Source organism: Mirounga angustirostris, unplaced genomic scaffold (assembly GCF_029215605.1).
Source record: "Mirounga angustirostris isolate CCGP_5_RB_7025 unplaced genomic scaffold, mMirAng1.0.hap1 SCAF_15, whole genome shotgun sequence".
NCBI classification, from domain to species: Eukaryota; Metazoa; Chordata; class Mammalia; order Carnivora; family Phocidae; genus Mirounga; species Mirounga angustirostris.
The window spans coordinates 19,676,518-19,693,933 of NW_026991723.1; the positions used below are offsets into that span (position 1 = coordinate 19,676,518).

The 17,416-nt window shown below is 39.4% G+C and overlaps 1 long non-coding RNA gene across 1 annotated transcript in view; it reads right to left on the bottom strand.

The window, feature by feature from the left end:
- Nucleotides 1-17,416, bottom strand: part of LOC123849585 (uncharacterized) — a 126,758-nt gene that overhangs the window by 44,052 nt on the left and 65,290 nt on the right. The window contains exons 4-5 of the long non-coding RNA XR_010407831.1: nt 13,237-13,393; nt 9,432-9,572 (exon numbers count right to left, since the gene is read on the bottom strand). This is a non-coding gene — a long non-coding RNA (uncharacterized LOC123849585). The remainder of the gene's footprint in view (nt 1-9,431; nt 9,573-13,236; nt 13,394-17,416) is intronic.

Consider the following 17,416-nt stretch of genomic DNA (forward strand, 5'->3'; position numbering starts at 1 on the left):
CAGTCGGTGGAATGTGTGATACTTTTTTTTTTTTTTTAAGATTTTATTTATTTGACAGAGAGACAGCGAAAGAGGGAACACAAGCAGGGGGAAGAGTGAGGAAGCCCGATACGGGGCTCAATCCCAGGACCCTGGGATCATGACCTGAGCCGAAGGCAGATGCTTAATGACTAAGCCACTCAGGCACTCCCAGAATGTGTGATTCTTGATCTCAGGGTTGTGGGTTCGAGTCCCAAGTTGGGTGTAGAGATTACTTAAAAATAAAATCTTTTTTTAAAAAAGAAAATTAACAGCAATTTAATATATTTAATAAAGTTATACACAGACCATATAAAATTTCCCTATGATACAAATAATGCTTTTTTAGCTGTTTGCTTTTCAATCTAGGATCATATAAAGGAGCTCACGCTGCATTTGGTTTTCATGATTCTTCAGTTTTTTTAAATGTAGAATAGTCCCTCTAACTTTGTGTGAATGTCATGACATTGCTGAAGTTAAAATTTTAATCCAGCCATCCTGACCGACCTCAATCTGACAAGTCAGGGTCAGAAACCTTTTCCAAACATAAACAGGCAAAAATAATTTAGAGGAAGATTAATATCTCCTTTCCTTTGATAACTTTTTTAGTAACTGCAATAGACATTTGGTTCCTGTGGTCAAACAGACCATACCCCAGGCCCATTTTTTTTTTTTTTTTTTTTTTGATGAACACCTGTCATCCTGGATCCTCCCCATCTTGGACTCTTGAAATTCCATTTTTGACCTTGCTAATAAAACCTTCCTGGTGGATTCTTCCCTATTGGTTTGGATCACTCATGAAAAATAGCTGAGATTGATGTGGGAAACAAAGGCAGAAGAAAAATTATTAAATTTCCTTACAACCTTACAAGCCCATTGACAAGTCCTTGAAACAGGCAAAGTGACATTCCTTTAGGGACTCAACTGCCTCCAAGTTAATACTTTGCTAAAGGCAACAGGTAATCTTAGCCCGACCCCCAGGATCCTGAAAGTCTCCTTTAACATATAAAAATTCCTTTAGAAACTTCCTTTATCTCTACCTCCCAAAATACATGTTGGCAATCAGCCCCCAAGCATATGACCCACTGATATACATCGAAGGGTCTCATGACTCAGGTTTTATTAGACGGTAATAAATGATCTCTTCCCAACAATAGCTAGCCCCCGCAAAGTCCTGGAAACCTTGCTTCCAAATTCCTTAGAGGCTTACATTATCCCTAACCCCCTCCCAACTTGAAAGTATATAATGGGCCACTCATTCCTTACGACCCCCAGTGCAGATCTTTCTTCCCACGGGTCCTGTCCCCGTGCTTTAATAAAATCACCTTTTTGCACCAATGACGTCTCACGAATTCTTTCTTGGCCCTCGGCTTCGAACCCTAATGTCTTTTCCTACATCGGAGATCATTTTAAAAGTTGAATCTCCCCCTCATTCATATGGTTGTCACCCTGATTTGTGACATGCCCACACACAAAGAGCACAGCTTTGCAGCAGGAGAGAAGAGCTGAGCACAGGTGTTAGTCACCCAGGGAGGGCCAGAATGGGGCAGACTGATGGAGCCTTGAGACAAATGCAGGGTCTCGGGTTGGCAAGCAAAGAAAGATGACCCAGGGTCCCAACAATCCCTGTTTTATTCCAGGCAAAGGGCCAGCAAGGACGGGAGGGTGATGATTCCAAGATGGTACTGATGTCTTCAGAAGTGAGCAGTGAACCTAGAATGGAGTCTGATGTGGAACACTCAGAACCCGGGAGAGGGGCAGATAGCAGGAAGGAAATTTAGTGCCTGAGCCAACAGGGTCCTTGCCCTCAGGCAAAGGTTCAAGGCATATTTCCTGTCCCCAGGCAGGTTGCTGCATAAAGCAAGCAAGGCTTCCATGGAGAACTTATTTAAATAGAAGGTTAGAACTGGCTTTTATAATGGAGACAGAGACTGTGTGAAAAGGGGGTTGTGGCCTGGATCAATAGTAGAGCACTACCATTTCTGGATTCTACATTCAAAAGACTCTTTCCGCCCCCCCCCCCCCAAAAGACTCTTTCCCCAGGGCGCCTGGGTGGCTCAGGTCATGATCCCAGGGTCCTGGGTTCGAGCCCCATATTGGGCTCCCTGCTCAGGGTGGAGTCTGCTTCTCCCTCTCCCTCTGCTCCTCCCCCCAACTCGTGCTCTCTCTTTCAAATAAAGAAATAAAATCTTAAAAAAATATATTTAATTAAAAAAAAAAAAAAGACTCTATCCCCAAACAGTGGTGGTTCCAGGGAGTATGTGTACATTTGTCATCATTTGCTCTACCTCCTCAAATAAGTCAGCTCAATCCTCAATTTACCTTTTGGCTCAGGACCTAGCTGAAAAACAAAACAAAATCTCAACATCCCCTCAAACCCTCTTCGTTAACACAACCTCTGTTTTATCAGACATCAGCAGCCCACTGTGTTTTCAGTTGAAGTAAATGAGTAATACACTTTGTATTCCAGGGGATTTCTTATGTCCTGCTTTCTCCAGACAATTCTCATGTTTAGCTTGGCCCTGAGCTTCTGGCAGATTGTCCTGGGTCTTCCTATAATACTCTTCCACTGCCATCCTCTAGAGCCTGTAGATTGTCCCTGGTGACCAGATATGCTCTATTCTCATCCCCAGTGCTATTGATCTTGCAGGTTTTAAGAGTAAAGAGAAGCCAGGTTGTGCTGCAGTAACAAACGGCCTCCCAAATCACAATGGCTAACACAAAGATTTATTTCTCATTACACTTCATGTACATGACAAATCAGTAAGCTTTGCTCATATTGCTTTTACCCTGGGACACTGGTTGATAGAACAGCCTCCATCTGGAACATTCTCATTGCTGAGAAAAAGGAGAAATGGCAAACCACACACTGGGTCTAAAAGTGACTGTCTGGAAATGACACATAGCACTTCTGCTGACACTTCCTTGGCCAAAGGAAATCTCATGGCCTGGCCTGACATCAGTGCTATAGGGAAGTATAATCCTCCCCTAGGGCACATGTATTCAGGAACAATCATTCAGTTTCCCATATATGTTGATGCTCTTAGGATATATGCTGCTATCAGGGCTCATGTGCCTATCAGGATCGATCTGCTTCTCTATCAGGGTGTATGTGCCATTGCAAAGGGACAAGAAGCTTCTGGGTCATTGGCTATGACTGAGTTTCTGGCTGGTGTATTGACCCCCTAGTTCCTCCCTAGGCCAGGTTTCCAGCATTTCTTCTTCTCTTCCTCCCGTCCATTGTGGGTTTCCGGCCTGCTTAGCGACCAAGCTTAGGTCAGGATTGATGAGCAAGGAACAAGCATGGGATGCCTCCTTTTTCTCTCTTGCTAACAGCTAGGTCACAGGCCTTCCCTGAGCTTCCTTTTTGGCCCATAGAGCTTCTTCCTGAAAGACTGTTTTTCTTTTATTTTGTTATTATTATATTTTTTCATCCTGGCCAACCATTTCAAAACACACTGCCAGCAGATTCAATTTTTCTTGTGTTTCTTTCTGGAGTAATTTTTTTTCTCTAGCACTTTTTAAAGCCCCAGTTCATTCTAGGTTTTGGCCTGCCTGGCACTATTGTCACAGGTTTCTGTCATTCTTTTTGATTTATTTCCCTGTAACTCAAATTTCTACTCAAGGCTGAGTACAAATGAGATCACATTTACAGTAATAACTCAAATTTCCCTCATTCATCTTGCCCCCTTGCTCCTGACCTCACCAAAGGTCTTTCCAGTTATTTCTTGGTGTGCCAGGAACAAGAGTTGGGGTCAGGAGTCCTATCACGTTCCTCTGTCTCGGCCGCTGTCCCACAAATATCCATTGTTGGTGGACCAAACTTGACACTTGGGTTATTTAGGACTCTGGCTGCAAGTCATAGAATCCAGCTTGCGCTAACCTAATCAAAATGGAGAGTACGGTAAGAATACTAGGCCATCTCTCAGAATATCTGGAATATAGCTGGGCCTCAAGAAAGTTCTATTAGACTAGAAAAAGGAAATCTTTAAGAATTTTTCCATATCTCTTTTACCTGCTCATTTCTGGGTGTCTGCTCTATCAGCTTGCCTTTGCAGACTGGCCCTTTCTGCCCTGTGAGCCCACACTGGAAAGATCCCCAAGTTCTCCCCAAATCTCAGATCCAATTACTGCTAAGAGGATGCCAGTCCCTTGGGTTTGATCAGGAGTCCAGGTCTGGATTTTAAGTTAAAAATCTAGCACAAGGGGTGCCTGGTGGCTCAGTCGTTGAGTGTCTGCCTTCGGCTCGGGTCATGATCCCAGGGTCCCCGCATCAGGCTCCCTGCTCCGCGGGAGGCCTGCTTCTCCCTCTCCCGCTCCCCCTGCTTGTCTTCCCTCTCTCGCTGTGTCTCTCTCTGTCAAATAAATAAAATCTTGAAAAAAAAATCTAGCACAAAAAAGTAGGGGAGGAGTCTGAGGTTCACTCAATGATTTGACAGAATCAGGTGGGAATGGGGGTGGGGGTGGGGAGAGAAAGATTTTTCTTGAGTTTGCCAGGACTTCCATAACAAAGTACCACAGATTGGGTGGCTTAAACAACAGAAATTTATTTTCTCATAGTTCTGCAGGCCAGAAGTCCAAGAACAGGGTGTCAGCAGATCTGGTTTCTTTTGAGGTCTCTCTCCTTGGCTTGCAAATGACCTCCTCCTTCTTGCTGTGTCCTCACATGGTCTTTCCTCCATGTCTGCACATCCCTGATGTCTCCCTGTGTATCCTAATCCCTTCTTCTTTATAAGGACACCAACTGGATTAGATTAGGGCCCATCTAATGGCCTCATTTTAATTTATTACCTCTAAAAGCCCCATCTTGAAATACAGTCACATTCTGAGTACAGAGGCTTCAACATATAAATTTGGGGTGAACACAGTTCTGAACACAGATCAACATCTGTTGTCTAACAACTTACCCCAAACTTTAGTGGTGTAAAACAAAAAGAAAATTTTTTTAAGTAAGCTCTATGCCCAATGTGGGGCTTGAACTCATGACCCCAAGATCAAGAGTCACATGCTCTAACAACTGAGCCAGGCTGAAAAACAAAAAAAATTTTTTTTTTTAAGATTTTATTTATTTATTTGTCAGAGAGAGAGAGACAGAACACAAGCAGGGGGAGAGGCAGGCAGAGGGAGAAGCAGGCTCCCAAGGAGCAGGGAGCCTGATGTGGGACTCGATCCCAGGACCCTGGGATCATGACCTGAGCCGAAGGCAGCCGCTTAACCAACTGAGCCACCCAGGCGTCCCTGAAAAATAAAATTTTTTACGAACTCATAGATTACGTAGGTCAGAAATTCAGAAAGGGCATAGTGGGGATGGCTCTTCTCTGTTCCATGATGTCTGGGCCCTCAGCTGGGAGTGACACAAATGGCTGGGTGCTGGTCAACAGCTGAGTGAGAGGACCCATTTCCGAGATGGCTTCTTTACTCTCGTGTTTTGTGCTTGGGCTAAAATGGCTAAAATATATGCTTAGATGGTACTGTCAACCACAACAACTACGTGTGGCCTCTCCATGTGACTTGCACTTCCTGGTCAGATGGCCGCCTTGGGGAAGAATGAGTGTTCCAGTATTCAAAACACACAGTGTCACCTCTGTACAATACTGACTGAAGCAGTCACAAGCACAGATAAAACAAGTGCCAGAGAATTTGTGGCCATGTCAGGAAACTGCCCCAATAGGTGTGTCCAAACTAGCTACTCCATCACTGTCCCAGGTACCCTCTGTGAAAGGACTAATTTAATTCTCTCTCCAGACTGTTGGTTCTTGATATCCTCCAAAGTTTGTTAAGACTTTTAAACTTTTTTTAAGTTTATGTATTTTTTTTTTTTTTTAAGTAATCTCTACACCCAACTGTGGGGCTCGAATTCATGACCCTGAGATCAAGAGTCACAGGCTCTTCCAACTGGGCCAGTCAGGCACCCCTGCTAAGCTTTTTATCTGATTAATTCCTCTCAGCACTGATGTGTCAATAGCTACACTCAAGTTATTTTCTCGTCATGCATCTTCAGTTTGCAGTATTTCAAGGCTTTTTCAGTATCATCCTCTCTCACAATTTGCTTGTGGATACTTAGGTCTTTCATATTCTGGGGAGGAAGTCACACTTTTAGTATCCTTTTCCTAAACCATTTTGTTCAGTTGAAAGGAGTTAAAAGGGTGTTGAACTTTATTTATATTGAGATACAATGGACATATAACATTATATTAATTACAGGTGTACAACGTAATGATTCAATATTTGTATACATTGTGAAATGATCACCATGATAAATCCAGGTAACATCTGTCACCTTATATAGTTACAATTTTTTTCATGTGATGAGAACTTTTAAGATCTATTCTCTTAGCAACTTCCAAATATACAATACGGTATTATTAACTACAGTCACCATGCTGTACAGTCCATCCCCAGGACTTATTTATTTTATAATGAGAGGTTTATATCTCTTGACCATCTTCACTCATGTCACTCACCTCCACCCCCCAACTCTAGCAAAACCAAGCTGTTCTCTGTATCTATGAGGTTTTTAAAATTTCACATATAAGTGAGATCATATGGTATTTGTCTTCCTCTGTCTGACTTATTTCCTTTCTTTAAAAGATTTTATTTATTTGACAGAGGAAGAGAGACTGAGAGAGAAACAGCACAAGTGGGGGCAGAGGGAGAGGCAGAGGGAGAGGGAGAAGCTGGCTCCCACTGAGCAGGGAGCCTGAGATCATGACCTGAGCTGAAGGCAGACATTTCACTGACTGAGCCGCCCAGGTGCCCCTCTGTCTGATTTACTTCACTTGGCATAATTCCCTCAAGGTCCATCCATGTTGTTGTAAATATCAAGAATTGCTTTTCTTAAGGCTGAATAATATTCCATTATATATATACATATGTATATATATATAATATATATACACATATATATACCACATTTTCTTTATCCATTCATCTGTCAGTGGACACCTACATGGCTCTCATGTCTCGGCTACTGTAAGTAATGCTGCAGTAAATATGGGGGCACAGATATCTTTTCAGGTTAGTGTTTTTGTTTTCCTCAGATAAATAGCCAAAAGCAGAGATGCTGGATCATTTGGTAGTTTTATTTTTAATTTTTTGAGACTCCTCCACAGTGGCTGCACCAATTACATTTCTACCAACAGTGCACAAGGTTCCCTCTTCTCCATATCCTTGCCAACATTTGTTATGTCTTGTGTTTTGATTTTAGCAATTCTGAGAGATGTGAGGTGATATTCTCATTATAGTGTTGATTTTCACTTCCCTGATGATTAGTGGTGTTGAGCACCTTTCATGTACCTGTTGGCCATCTGTATGTCTTCTTTGGAAAAAATGTCTATTCAGATCCTCTGCCCATTTTTAATCAGATTTATTTATTTATTTACTTATTTATTTAGCTATTGAGTTGTATGAGTTCCTTATACATTTTGGATATCAACCCTTTATCTGATATGTGATTTGCAAAAATTCGCTCCCATTTGGTAAACTGCCTTTTTATTTTGTGGGTTTCCTTTGCTGTGCATAAGCTTTTTAGTTTTAGTCCTACTTGTTTATTTTTGCTTTTGTTGCTTTTGTTTGTGGGATCTAATCCAAAAAATCATAAGCAGGACCAATGTCAAGGAGCTTATTGCCTGTTTTCTTCCAGGAATTTTATGGCTTCAGGGCTTATTTTCAAGTCTTTAATCCATTTTAATTTTTGTATATGCCGGAATACAGTGGTCCAGTTTTATTCTTTTGCATGTGGTTGTCCAGTTTTTCCAACACTACTTATTGAAGAGGCTTTCAATATGAAATATGAAAGGACTTTCCATATTCTTGGCTCCTTTGTCATAAACTAATTGACCATATACTCGCGGATTTATTTCTGGGCTCTCTGTTCTGTTCCATTGATCTATGTGTCTGTTTTTATGCCAATACCATGCTGTTTTCATTACTATAGCTTTGTAACATAATTTGAAATCAGGAAGAATGATGCCTCCAGGTTTGTTCTTCTTTCCCAAGACTGCTTTGTCTATCTGGGGTCTTTTGTGGTTCCAAACAAATTTTAGGATTATTTCTTCTGTTTCTTTTTTTTTTTTTTTAAGATTTTATTTATTTATTTGAGAGAGAGAGAGCATGAGAGAGGGGAGGTCAGAGGGAGAAGGAGACTCCCTGCTGAGCAGGGAGCCCAATGCGGGACTCGATCCCAGGACTCCAGGATCATGACCTGAGCCGAAGGCAGTCGCTTAACCAACTGAGCCACCTAGGCACCCCATTTCTTCTATTTCTGTAAAAAACTGCCATTGAGTTTTTATAGGGATTGCACTGGATTTGTAGATTGCTCTGGGCAGTATGAACATTTTAACAATATTAATTCTTCCAATTCATTAGCATAGAATATCTTCCCATTTATTTATATCTTTAGCTACTTTCACCAATGTTTTATGGTTTTCAGTATATAGTTCTTTCACCTCCTTGATTAAATTTATTCCCAGGTATTTTATTCTTATTGATGCAACTGTAAATAGATTTGGTTTCTTAATTTTGCTTTCTGACAGTTCACTATCAGTGTATAGAAATGCAACAGACTTTTATATTTTGATTTTGTATTCTGAAACTACTGAATTTGTTTATCAGTTCTAACAGTTTTTGGTAAAGTCTTTAGGATTTTCTATATAAAATATCATGTCACATGCAAACAGTGACAGTTTTATTTCTTCCTTTACAATTTGGATGACTTTTACATCTTTTTCTGCCTAATTGCTCTGGCTAGGACTTCCAATACTATATTGACTAAAAGTGGCAAAAGTGGACATCACAGTCTTGTTCCCTAGTAATTTTTTATTGGATATTGAATCTTGTGAATGTCATATTATTTGGGAATGAGTATTGTATTCCTTAAAGAATGTTAAATATTTTCTGACCATTAGGTAAGTTACTGGCAGGTTAGTTTGATCCTTTTAAGGTTATTGAAAAGTCTTTTTAGGGTGAGTCTTGAAGAGCTTTTTTCTGGAGCTAATTTAGTCCCATTTCTAAGATATATCCCTTGTGGAGTCTCTACTAAATGTCCTTTGTATTCAGTGAAGTCTCTCTAGTTTGGATGGAAGAAACTCTAATAATTAATGTATGGGCATGTGGACTATTCATCTTATAGCTCCCCAGTAATTGTTCCTTCCTTGGAAGCTGCTCTTTTCCAGCTTCATGGGGTCTCATCATATATAGTTACAGATTGGTATTTTGTCAAAACATGAGGGAATCCATGCAAATTTCTGAAGTTCTTTCTCTGTGTAGCTCTATCCTCTCTCGTCCTATAAATTCTAATTCCCTGAAATCTAATCTCTGTCTCATTAATCCCAGAAGACTGTCAAACTCTTTCTGTGTCATAGTCTAAGAATTATTATAGGACAGAAAACCCAGGAAATGGAAGGGGGGCTCACCTCTTTTATTCTTCTTTTCTCAAGGATAAAGTCCACTGTTAGCTTATATCTAATATCTAAAAATAGGTGTTTCCTATATTTTGTCCACTTTTCTAGTTGATTACAGTCGGAGGGTAATTCCAGATTCTTAATCTCTCCTGGCTGAAAAAAAAAAAGGCAGGATATTTAAATACTTAATCAAAACATTCAAGCTAAGGAGCTTAGCTACTTCAATTGTGTACTAATCTATGTCCAAGCTTCCTGGAATTCAAAGATTATAAGGGCAATAACTTCTGTACCTGTTCTTTAAGAATATAAACTCACAACTGGCCGTGTACATCATCAAATACATTGAACTTTCTTCTGCATCAGAAACATTCCCAGTCGAAGGGAAAGAATTTTATTTATAGAATCCTCTTCTCCCTGGCCATTTAATTGTCTTTCTGTGTTTTCTTAAAACTGCTTTCTTATAGTCTGGAGCATATGTATGATTACTTCTTAGCTTTCCCTTCCCCCATTCTGATACTCTCAATTCTGATGAAACTCAGAATTCTATCATTTCCACATCATTGTAATTTCTTCATTTTTCTTTAGAATTTGGTCCAAAATTACTCCTTCCACCACCTGCTTCTAGGGAAAGTGATTATAAGGGCAGAATTTACCAGTGCTCTGCTTTTAGAAGATTGGGACTTTGCACAGACATCTGTCTGTTCAGGAGACGTTCCCCATCCTTATTATATCTTCTTTCTAGGCCAATCTTGTATTCTGCATGAGGAAAGCATTCCTGAGGCAGTTCTCCTATTACATTCACCCCATCTATTCTTCTCTGTGTTTAATTTCAGCCAAATGGCCTCTGAATCCATTTTACTGATGGGGAGGGTGTATAGAATTGGTCTTAGTATAGAATATGGCTCTTTCTAGATAACAATGTCTCATAGTTAAATGATGATTATTTGTTATTTTCCCCAGATCTCTTGCCCTCTATTATTTTGCATAGCAAGGGTAGGGCAGCAAGCACAGGCAACATTGTCAACAGCCATCAAACCCCCAGGTTAGGAGGAAGGAGTGTCAGGCTCAAGGAAAGATGGGTTAGTAATGTAAACAGAGAAGTGGAGGAGTGAAAGCAGCCATGTCTATTTTGGGTTTTTGGTTTTTGTTTTTTTGTGGTGGTTTGGTAAATATAAATAGGTCCTGTGCCTTTTTTTTTTTTTTTTACTGATTAGAATTCCATAAGGTTTAATGATTTTTTGAAAACTACAATATATTTTACATGACCCATAATTTACTATCATACCCATATTGGCTCCTCTGGGATTTATACTAAAGGAATGTGCACACCCAAATAAAAAAATAGCTGGCTCTGTGTATCTTGAATATCAAATGTGAAAGGACCAGGTACTGATAAGCTAATTAGAGTATTAATATATACAAAAAGCAGTCCAAGCAGGAAACAAAAGTAATACAAAGTTTTTTAAAGTACAGTATTTATACCCCTCACCAGACATAACTGATAAGATAAAAGATCAATTTTTCCTAATGCTAAATGAAGTACATTTTCTCCCTCTTCAAATATTATGAACATTATTTCCATAAAACCATTAGATAAATGTGAGATGATTGGTTCCACCTATATTCAAATGGGTTCAGTAGCATTTCCCAGAACCATCATGCATATGTCACACACACACACACACACACACACACACACACACACACACACGGTTGGGTGAGGGAGAGAGAGAGAGAGGCTAGAGACCAGACAATTGTATACTTGAAATAAGAGTGAATTATGTGACTATCATCCTAGTGTTCAAAAAGTAGTGACATATTATCTTGGAAAAATGCTTAAAAAATCATAGAAGATGGGGTGCCTGGGTGGCTCAGTCCATTGAGCATCCAACTCTTGATTTCAGCTCAGGTCATGACATCAGGATCATGAGATGGAGCCCTGCATTGGGCTCCACATTCAATGTGGAGCCTGCTTAAGATTATCTCTCTCCCTCTCCGTCTGCCCCTCCCCCTATTCTCTCTCTCTTAAAAAAAAAAAACATAAAAGAATAGGATACTAAATTGTATTCTTCAATATGGCCAACTATGTAAACTAAAAGCACATACAATATTAGATGTGACTTCTGGTTAAACATTATAGACTGAATGCAAGTATTTCTCTGTTGCCTCCTGAAACCACAGTTAAATGATGACAAAATAATTGCTAAAAAAAAAACTAACAAAGAGAATACACCCAAAAGGTAAAAAAAAATGCCATTAGAGATACCAGTGGATGAGAGACATCATTTAAATTTTAGATCCCTGATAACAGATATGCAAGTGTTAACTGACTTGGAAAGCCAGAGAAAGCTGAAGAAGTAAGACATAAACAAAAAAGGAAGCCAATTCATGCCTCCATACCCATGAAAGGCTCAGGAATTTGTGAAGTTGATTATATCTGATAGCAGAGGTACAGAATTTCTTAACCATCTATTTTAAAAACATTTAGACCATACAGGTCTTCTTGTTGACTTCACACAACCAGACACAATCCCAGAAGACTTCAAATCATTAACATCCTCAGAGATTTGGGAGAATTATTACATCTAAAAGAGGGTCAGATTGCTGTACTTAAATTATAAATATAATGGCTGATGTATAAAAATCAATAGAATGGTTGGAGAATAAAGTGGAGATATCTTCTAGAAATTAGAACAGAAAGACAATGAGATGGAAAATTGGATAGAAAAGAGAAGAAAATGAGAGGATCAGACAGGAGATTCTATATGTACTAATAGACATTCTAGAAAGAACAGAGAAATTAAAGAGGAAAAAATTATTGAAGACTTATATGAGAAAAATTTCCAGAAATAAAGAATGAAAATTTAGGGTGGAAGGGGCTATTGAGTGGGAAGCATAATGGATAAAAAATATGTTCCACACCAATGAAGAACATCACAAAGTTTTAGATCACAAGGGATAGAGCTACCCTTCTAAAAGTTTTCAGAGAGAGAAAAACAGTTCTATACATAGAAACAGGAATTAGAAAACAACAACAAAAAAAATACCTTTAAAATTCTTAAAATCCTTGTCAATTTGAATGCCTTTTTAAAAAGACTTTATTTATGGGGCGCCTGGGTGGCTCAGTCGTTAAGCGTCTGCCTTCGGCTCAGGTCATGATCCCAGAGTCCTGGGATCGAGCCCCGCATCGGGCTCCCTACTCCGCGGGAAGCCTGCTTCTCCCACTCCCCCTGCCTGTGTTCCCTCTCTCGCTGTGTCCCTCTCTGCCAAATAAAAAAAAAAAAAAAAAAGATTTTATTTATTTGAGAGAGAGAGAATGAGTGTCCGAACTGGAAGGAGAGGGAGAGAGAATTTAAGCACCGAGTCCAACTGGGGCTTGATCCCACGACCACTAGATCATGACCTGAGCCAAAACCAAGAGTTTAACCTACTGAGCCACCCAGGTGCCCCAGGATGCCTTTTATTTCTTTTTGTTACATGACTGCTATGGCCAGAACTTCCAGTATTATGTTGAATAAAGACATAATACATACAAGGTATATGATATATAATATAAATATAATAAATATAAAGTATATAACAGATATACCATTCTTTTTTTAAACCACTGAAACAACATAAATATGGAAAGAGACTATTTACAATTAGCCAAACCCACTCCTCTTGCACCTAGCGATCTTTACTAAAACTTTCAAAAGCATTCTCATCTTTCAAAACACTGTTAAAATTAAGTAAATGTAAGAGGAAAATAAATAGCACCTAATCAACTTTGAGATTATATTTACCTCCACTATCTTTTACCAATGCATAAACTTACCGTTTGACTGAGTCATATTCTGTGTATACCTGTGTAATATGGCCATGGTGTTCCCTAGGAAGAGCATTGTTCAGCATGGGATTGGTGCAAGGTGAAAGCGCTCAGGAGGGAAGGCTGGCAAAAATGGTCTGATTACTTGAGATTTCCATTTCCTCATCTGCAAAATAAACCCAGTAAATTCTCCCTTAAAGTAGTAAAAGAAATGATATATTTAAATCATCTGCCAAAGTGCTTGACTTACAGTAAGCATGTAGTAGATATTTTTCCTTCCTCCATGACACTTTCATATTTTTAAAAGCACCTACAACAGTGCTTTGTATATGATAGACAGTGAGAAGCTATCTGTGGTATAAAAATGTCATACTTTCAAAGTAAGTTATTAACCTGATCGCTAGCTTTCTTTTCTTCAGGCTAAGAAATCTTAGATTATTATTATGAAGGTTTTTGTAAAGGACTTAATAATTTTGAATATATTCTCTGGACTTCCTCCAAGTTCTCCACTGTGGCAGATAATCCTGGTTGCCTAGCCCACAGCCATGCGCTCATAGTGCCTCTCAGTGGAAAGAGACTCCTTCCTTTCCACTACATACTGAAGAAATCAGATATTCAGTTTCCTAGTATCCCTTGCTGCCAGAATGGGTAAGTGAGCCAATCGGGCCAATGGGACCTGAGAGGAATGCGTTGAGAAAACTTTTGAAAAGATTTTCTTTAATAAAATAGAAACTCTCTCCTTCCTGCTTTTGTCACTGGAGAGCATGATGTTTGGAACTACAGCAGCCATATTGTGACCATGAGGAGAGGCCAAAAGAATCACAAAGAAGCTAAACCTAGTGCTACCTGCAAATTCTAGTTATAAGGGAAAAATAGATCTCCATTATTTAAGCTACTTTTACTCAGATGTTCTACTTCTTGAAGCCATTAAGTATGTTTTAAATACATCCATGGTAAGTTTAAATTGTGTAGCCTTGTAATGAACCCAGCATTTTAATAACCAATGCTGGTAAATAGGCACATTAATAGCTGCTTTTCTGTTTTGTTTTTATTTACTGGGTAATCAATAAATTTTCTCTTTAGATAAGCTAAGTCAGCACATTACCTATTCTCTGCATTGAGTGGTGGTGGTTGCCTTCAAAAGTGAGACAGCTTTACTTGTCTGGTTCTAAACTAAAACTTATTACTGTTAAAAAATAAAGTCATGCAATTCAGTAAGGTACCAAAAAAAAAGGAAGTAAAAATCACTCTTAGTTCTAGTCCTCAGAGAAAACCATAATTGCCATTTTGCTGTGTTTCCTGCTAGACTCTTTTTTTAATGCATCCACTTTAGTTATTTTAGTCTGTTGCTCTTTACTTATTTTATAACAGAATCAGATTACTCAAGGGAGCAAATTGGTTGTGCTAGCTGGATGTCAGAATCCTGAAGCCCTTCTACTGGCACAGCCGGAGAAGGAGCAGCAGCTTGCCTGCACACCTAGAACCCAAACCTGCGATCTGGTATGGAGTGTGTCCAGCCTTTGGAGAGGTAACCCGGCTTTTACTAGATGGACTGGTTTCTTCTTTCCCTACTCCAACTAAATCTATTCTCCACACCCAAGGGAGCAGATGTTCCCCGGGGTGGAAGTTCCCATAGAAAAGGACATTGATTTAATGTATTAACAGTTTGGAGTAGGCTGGGAAAGGAAAGCTACTTTCTAATACACACAGAGCCAGACTGGTAAACCACGAAGGGTGGAAGTCAGAACTGCAGCACTAGGGGGAAATAGTCTCAAACTGTAAGGAAAGAGCAGGGAGAGTAAGGATGCCTGGGAGGCAACCTCAAGAGATGTTAAAGGGGTCATGGCTTGGAACAAATGGCTTTTAACCACTTGGCCCAAATCTATAAGCTGCTTCTCCATCATCTCAAGTGATTGTATTTCCGAATGGTATACTGATGATTGTGATATTTTTAAAACTCTTTTAATTAAATTTGGTTTGAAAACATACACATCGGTGGCTGTGGCACTTGGTAATGGCAGCTGGGACAGGGAGCAAAGAGGAGAGAGTGAGGTAAAGTTAGATGAAGGGCCCCCCCGCCCTGCACCTGCCTTCATATGGTCCAGGAAGTATCTGCTGTGGACCAAGGGGAATGAAGGAGCCTGGCAGGGATGTCCTCTTCCCTATCCACCTGCATGGCCATCTCTCTCATGTTGGTTTCTAAGTACTTTGAGCCTAAGTACTCCTGAAGTAACTCAAGCCTTGGCTTCATAGGAGTCACTGGCATCTCTCAGACCTGGACCTCCAGAATAGTGGTGTGTTCATTTCCTAGAGCTGCTGTAATGAAATATCAAAAACTGGTGGCTTAAGGAGTGGCATGATATATTTAAAGTGCTGAAAGGGAAAAATCTGCAGCCAAGAATACCCTACCCAGCAAGGCTGTCATTCAGAACAGAGGGAGAGATAAAGAGTTTCTTAGAGAAACAAAAGCTAAAGGAGTTTAGTTTCGTTTAACACTAAACCAGCCCTACAAGAAATGTTAAAGGGGACTCTTTGAGTGGAAAGGAAAGACGATAAGTAAGAGCATGAAAAGTAGGAAACACAAAAGCAATAAAAAAAATAGATTTGTATAAATCAGTCATGTGATTCACAGAATAAAAGCATGTAAAATATCACACCATATACCTAAAATGTATGGGGAAGAGGCATAAAACATGAGTTCAAAATTGGGTGATCATTGACTTAATATTGACTGCTACATACAGAAGATGTTATATACAAATCTAATAGTAACCACAAATCAAAACCCAATAATAGATATGCAAAGAAAAAAGAGAAAGAAATCCAAATATATCATTTAAAAAAGGTAGCAAACCATAAAAGAGAGCAAGAGAAGAAAACATCAAAGAAACACTACAAAAACAATCATGAAACAAGTAACAAAATGGCAATAAATACATATCTATCAACAATTACTTTGAAGAGTACAGGGTGACAGGGGCGCCTGGGTGGCTCAGTCGTTAAGCGTCTGCCTTCGGCTCAGGTCATGATCCCAGGGTCCTGGGATTGAGCCCCGCATCGGGCTCCCTGCTCGGTTGGAAGCCGCTTCTCCCTCTCCTACTCCCCCTGCTTATGTTCCCTCTCTCGCTATCTCTCTCTGTGTCAAATAAATAAAATCTTAAAAAAAAAAAAAAAAGAGATACAGGGTGACAGAATGTATAAAAAAAAAAAGACCCATTTATATGCTGCCTACAGGACACTCATTTCAGACCTAAGGACACCCGCAGATTGAAAGTGAGGTGATAGAAAAACATTTACCATGCAACTGGATGTCAGAAGAAAGCCAGGATAGCCATACTTATAACACAAAAAATAGACTTTAAAACAAAGACTATAACCAGAGACAAAGAAGGACCATGTGTAATAATAAGGGGGATAATCCAACCGGAAGATATAACAATTGTAAACAATTATGCACCCAACAGGAGAGCACCCAAATAAATAAAACAGTTAATAACAAACATAAAATAACTAACTGATAGTAATACAATAGTAGGGGACTTTAACACTCCCCCCACCCTTATATCAATAGATCATCCAAACAGAAAAATCAACAAGGAAACAGTGGCTTTCAAGGACACACTGGACTGGATGGATTTAACAGGTATATTCAGAATATTCTATCCTAAAATGGCACAATACACAGAACATTCTCCAGAACAGATCACATATTAGACCACAAAACAAGTCTCAATAAATTCAAAAGGATCGAAGTCATAACCATGCATCTTCTCTGACCACAATGCTATGAGAAAACAACCACAAGAAAAATCTGGAAAGAGCATAAATACATGGAGGTTAAATAACATGCTACTAAACAATGAATGGGTCAACCAAGAAATCAAAGAAAAAATAAAAAATTGCATGGAGACAAATGAAAATGAGAGCACAACAGTCCAAAATCTTTAGGAGGCAGCAAAAGCATCTAAGTTCTAAGAGGGAAATTTATAGCAATACAGGCCTACCTCAGGAAGCAACAGAAATCTCAAATAAACTGCCTAACCTTATACCTAAAGGAGCTAGAAAAAGAAGAACAAAACCCAAAGCCACAAGGAGGAAGGAAATAATAAAATTAAAGCAGAAATAAATGATATAGAAACTAAAAAACAAACAATAGAACAGATCAATGAAACCAGGAGCTGTTTCTCTG